The 6,000-nt window shown below is 39.7% G+C and overlaps 1 protein-coding gene across 2 annotated transcripts in view; it reads right to left on the reverse strand.

The window, feature by feature from the left end:
- The window catches only part of LOC112260381 (protein FAM110B-like), a 51,548-nt gene extending 45,785 nt beyond the window's left edge, over positions 1-5,763 (reverse strand). For both annotated transcript variants that reach the window (XM_042328666.1, XM_042328664.1), the window contains exon 1: positions 5,615-5,763. The gene's annotated coding sequence lies outside the window, so the exon portion shown is untranslated. The remainder of the gene's footprint in view (positions 1-5,614) is intronic.
- Positions 5,764-6,000: the final 237 nt, after the last annotated feature.

Below are 6,000 nucleotides of genomic sequence, written 5' to 3' on the forward strand. Positions count from 1 at the left end.
GTATCGAGACAAAATTCGGGATTCGGGGTCGCCTCAGCTAGGCATACACATAATGTCAAAACTGGACCCTGGATTCACAGCTCGAATGAACGTATGTTTTTTATGGTTTTTTATGGTTTTAACAGAATGCACTATGAATTGTGGGCCGACTCTGAAATATGTGATAGTTTGCTTCTAAAAGAGTTGGACAAAGTGAGTTTGGTGTCAGTATGTATAAGTTTGGTGTCAGTATGATATCTTATTGACTGTTGGCTGGCCTGATGGCAGTATAATATATTGGCATTGTACATTTTATATTGCAAATGGACAGTGTACATTTCCAATATATTTTATGAGGGATTTACCATCACCAAATGGACAAGTTTAAATCAACATCAACAAGCAATGGAGAGGAACCACTATCACTGCTCGGCCATCCCGAGTTCAACGAGCCAGTCAATTGGGCATTTCTGCAGTATATTAGAGCATGTCCAATTCATCATGGTAAATGCCCATTGTAAGACATTGCAAACGGACAGTGTAAAATTGTACATTTCCAATGTATTTAATGAGGGATTTAACATCACCAAATGGACAGGCTGAAATCAACACCAATGAGCGATTGGACAGTGTCCATTACACATATGCTATATTGTCAGTGTGAACATGCTCTTCTGTAAGTTGACAGTGTCCATTGCCAATGTATATCCATAATGAATTCCCATTAGGAAATGGACATGCTGAATCAACATCAATGAGAAATTCTTGCTTCCTATGATCAAACATGACAAATAGACCTTCTAGGTTGATTCAGGGCTTAACATAGTGATATATATCATTTGGTCATTATATATGCCATTTGGACATTTCCTATGCCATTTGGACATGGTTCACTGATTTTTGGGTTCGGAAACCGACTTCCTATGATCATATATGGCAAATGGACATAACATCCTGATTTGGTACTTTCAATAGTATATATGCCATTTGGACATGGTTCACTGACTTTTGGGTTCGGAAGCCGACTACCTATGATCATATATGGCAAATGGAAGGTGGAGCGAGCTCGCCACCTTTGGGATTTGCCATGTTCCACTTGCAATATGTTTTTGATGAACTGCCGTCCATTTGAGTGGTATTTGCGATTGTGTACTTGGTTCGCCCAATGCCAATAAGATGCCATTCATTTTTGTCCATTTCATGGGGGTCTTCCCTTACCTTGCAAAGCCAATGTGATTTATTTTGATCAGGATATTGTTTTTATTTGTTGGCTTTATGTAGGCTATTTTAACATAGTTGGCAATGGCAATTGAAGTTGCTTTTAGATTTGTAGCATTTTCATTTAGATATAATTGTTATTAACCACGACAATGATTGAGATCAAGAATTTATTATATAATAAATGTTCTATGAAAATGTGCATAAGAAAATCATAACTGGCACGCAGATCGGGTAGAAATGGTAAGATAAATTGGCACTACAAATGGAAAAGGTTGCCGATCCCTGGTTTAGCCTATTACCGGCAACTTTGGGAGAGTAATGGCAGAATATGCGAAGGCCAGCAGCAGGTGGTGGTTCGGGAACAATTTTTTGGTTTGTTTAGTTAGGCGATCTTGATCTCTGGCTCCCTTGAGTCATTTGTGTGTCTTAATTATTTAATCACAGTGTGCTTAAAGCATCAGACAAGCTCAGTGGCTTACATTTACAGTAGTTGATTTTATTAAAACACATAGGCTATTTTTCCATATATAGACACACCCTATGAGTTTAAAAATTTCGACCACTCGAAAGAATGACTCGGGGGGGGCACAGCCTAGTCAGTATTCATAACAAAAAGTATCTTTACCTCAGCCACAGAGCATCCCCACCCCCACGTCCTCTTTCCCTCCCTGTCCCTTGGCGCTCTCTCAGGCAGAGCTGCATACTGACTACTGTTCTGTTCATGTTCTGTCTGTCTGTCTGACTGACTGTGTACTCAACTGTTCCTGCTTCACAGCATCCATTTCTACTGAGCCTCTCTGCTTTGACCCTCATGGCATTCCTCAGAAAGCCAGGGCTCCACCATCCCCTGATCCCTGAGCTAGTACCGCACATGACAGGGATTTAGTCTACTGGTCTTTCACAATTAGGCAGGCTAATATGGGGTTGAGTATTTAGGCAAATAGTTAAGCTACATATCTAAATATGTCCTAAATGTGTAGGCTTCGGAACATATTTCAAGTGACCTATTGATTTTTTTCCTGCGCAAGCAAATTTGTAGGCTAGTTTATCATATTCATGCTTTGTTTTCTTCATGTAAACGGACAGATATTATGGTGGTCATGTTGAATCATTTTTATGGGATGGAGAGGCAGCAAGCACATTATTTGTGTTAGCATGCACATTGTGTTTTCATCTTGACATTGGCCCTCGCTGCTGGCCATTGCAAAGAGTGTAGGCTTGCCTAAATTATATCCTTTTGCAGGGGGGCAACAAACATGTAGTGTATTATAGCACAGCACACAGAGTAGCCTACTACTCCCAACTAGAGGTTGACCGAGTATGATTTAATGCCAATACCGATTGGAGGACCAAAAAAAAGCACATTCCAATTAAAATCGGCCAATTTTGATAAAATAAATAAATATATATTTGTAATAATGACAATTACAACAATACTGAACGAACACTTATTTTAACTTAATATATAATACATAAATTAAATCTATTTGGTCTCAAATAAATAATGAAACTTGCTCCATTTGGTTTAAATAATGCAAAAACACAGTGTTGGAAAAGAAAGTAAAAGTGCAATATGTGCCATGTAAAAAAGCTAATGTTTAAGTTCCTTGCTCAGAACATATGAAAGCTGGTGGTTCAATATTCCCAGTTCTTCAATATTCCCAGTTAAGAAGTTTTGGTTGTAATTATTATAGGAATTATGACGCGTCCACTATTTCTCTCTATACCATTTGTATTTCATATACCTTTAACTATTGGATGTTCTAATAGGCACTTTAGTATTGCCAGCCTAATCTCAGGAGTTGATAGGCTTGAAGTCATAAACAGCACGTTAGCATTGCTAAGAGCTGCTGGCAAACTGAGTCAAGTTTGAATGAATGCCTTACTAGCCTGCTGCTGCCTACCACCGCTCAGTCAGACTGCTCTATCAAATATCAAATCATAGAATTAACTATAATATAATAAACACAGAAATACGAGCCTTTAGTCATTAATAGTGTCAAAAACGTTTATTCTTTCAGTGAAATACGGAACCATTCCGTATTTTATCGAACGGGTGGCAACCCTAAGTCTAAATATTGCTGTTACATTGCACAACCTTCAATGTTATGTCATAATTATGTAAAATTCTGGCAAATTAGTTCGCAACGAGCCAGGCGGCCCAAACTGTTGCATATACCCTGACTCTGCGTGCAATGAACGCAAGAGAAGTGACACAATTTCCCTAGTTAATATTGCCTGCTAACATGAATTTCTTTTAACCAAATATGCAGATTTAAAAAATATATACTTCTGTTTATTGATTGTAAGAAAAGCATTGATGTTTATAGTTAGGTACATTCATGCAACGATTGTGCTTTTGTTAAATGACCCATTTGGCGAAGTAGGCTGTGATTCGATGATAAATTAACAGGTGCCGCATTGATTATATGCAACGCAGGACAAGATAGTTAACCTAGTAATATCATCAACCATGTGTAGTTCACTAGTGATTATGTTTAGATTGATTGTTTTTCATAAGATAAGTTTAATGCTAGCTAGCAACTTACCTTGGCTCCTCGCTGCACTCGTGTAACAGGTGGTCAGCCTGCCACGCAGTTTCCTCATGGAATGCAATGTAATCGGCCCTAATTAAATCAGTCGACCTCTACTCTCAACTTCATATCCATTGTTGTGGGAATAGTGGGATAAATATAATCTAACCACGGTGACCCCAAACATCATTGACCTGGCATTGATCTCGAGGCCATATGTTAGAGATATAGTTTTGGACCCAGAACACAACACTGCAGTCTTTTCTCTCTCTGTCTCAAACAAAGGCATGGTGTCCGTGCCAGTCATGACCGTAACAAACCGTATTCTTCACTGTTCAGCATTCCTCACAGCTAACACGTTTTTGTGAGAAACACTAGAATCAACAGCTGTTGTTGTCTTGACTGTGCCAGCCTGGGTGTGTGTTTGGTCAAGCCAAAAAGGGGAAGAGTTTATCGGTGAGAGACTGGGAAGTGTTTAATCTTAATGTGATCAACAGGGGAATTCAAATTGGTTAATTACAAATCAGGGATGGAATGTGTTGACATTGTCATAATGTGTTGCTTCGAGTTGGTAAACTACACACACAGTCAGGGTTTTAGCCTAAATGGTTAGCTATTGATGTTATGCAATATGCATCACAACAGTGTCCAGCTTAAAAAGGCCTGGGCCAAATGCATCTGTTTATGACCACTTGCTTCTCTTCGCTGGTCTCTGTTATAAACCTGTTATGAGTGCATCATGCTTCACATACTGTCATTAGGCTACTTATTCTGTCAAGCTAAGTCATGTTTATGACTTATGCAGGCAGTATGATGGAACATTCAAATAAAGGGCTCCTGCTAAAGTCATCCAAGCCGAATGCCTTTCACTCGTTTTGTCATGACAATCTAGTCACACTGACACTTACCCAAATCATTTTACCACCCCAACCAACACACTGACACAGACACACACTCCAATCTCAATATTCATAAACCTGTTGTGTGTAGCTGTGTACTAGGCTCTCTAGATCAAATGATTCAGACAGAGTTTAAGGGTCCCAGCAGCTATTCACTGTGAAGTGTGAGGAGTGGGTATACAGACAGGTGAACTAACAGATGAGACATGTCAAACCGTTACTATATGCATCCCATGCTACAGCCCTGATGCTAATATATTACATTGAAGAATGATCAATGCAAACTTACACTTGCTCTTAATTTCCCACTTATCTTATGATGACACAGTGTCTCAGCCTAAAAACACAGACAAAACAGACAAACACCACAATAATATCTCAGAGGAGCCATAACATTGCCATGTTCCCAGTGGACTGGCAAGTCCAAGTGTTCTTGCTTGTTAGTGGCAATTACTCGAATTATGTCACATCTCATAACCCCATACAATAACGATGCTGACTCTGCAATCCCCCCAGCGCTCGAGCCACCCGAACCATCATCATGACAAAATGTTAAAACCTCAAAGAGCGACATTGAGGTTTAGGAGCATCGTTTCATTGTGACCTGCTGCTTCAGGCTGATGCACAACGCAAAGATGCAACGTTCGATCACCAGTTTAGCTAAATGACAGCCACCTGTATGGTGCAATGTGAGCCTAAAAACAACCCGAGTAGGCTACGTACGAACGTTGGCTCGTGATTGCATGGCTGTTGAAACACGACGTCGCACAGTTTAACATTTACACTCAGACTGACCTTATCATATTTTTGTCGTAAAAATGTAAGTGACTAGCCCGACATCAGTCAAACAGCCATGTTGATGTATAGCCTACGTTGGTGGATAATTCTGGGAAAATAACGACTGGACATAAGAATGTATGTCCACGTCAGTCAGTGCGGAAGATATAATCGTAGCAGGTAAACCATAGGTAAAACACTTACCTTGATACCCAGCGGAGGAAAACAAAAGATGCTGCGGTATCTTTCCGTTAGACGGAATGTGTGGGGATGGCCTCAAAGCTTCAAGGGAAACGCCAAACAAGCTCATTCAATGCAATCTACAAGCGACTGTACAGTCTGTATCCCTGCGCCATGGAAGGGGGGTGCTAGGAGAATACTCCGAGTTATCTTGCATATAAATCATCTAAGAGTGATTAACTCTTATTCCTACATTTTTTCGTGTTAATATCTATGGATTGTTAACGATACATTATTGTGTTTGAGATTCGAGAGTATGTTTTATTCTCAGTCGATCTGTGCACCCCTACCATTGCATATGATGTGTTCCATTTTCTCTTAAAAGATACACCTCTTTTTTATGAACGCAA

The sequence above is a fragment of the Oncorhynchus tshawytscha genome, linkage group LG10 (assembly GCF_018296145.1).
Source record: "Oncorhynchus tshawytscha isolate Ot180627B linkage group LG10, Otsh_v2.0, whole genome shotgun sequence".
NCBI classification, from domain to species: domain Eukaryota; kingdom Metazoa; phylum Chordata; class Actinopteri; order Salmoniformes; family Salmonidae; genus Oncorhynchus; species Oncorhynchus tshawytscha.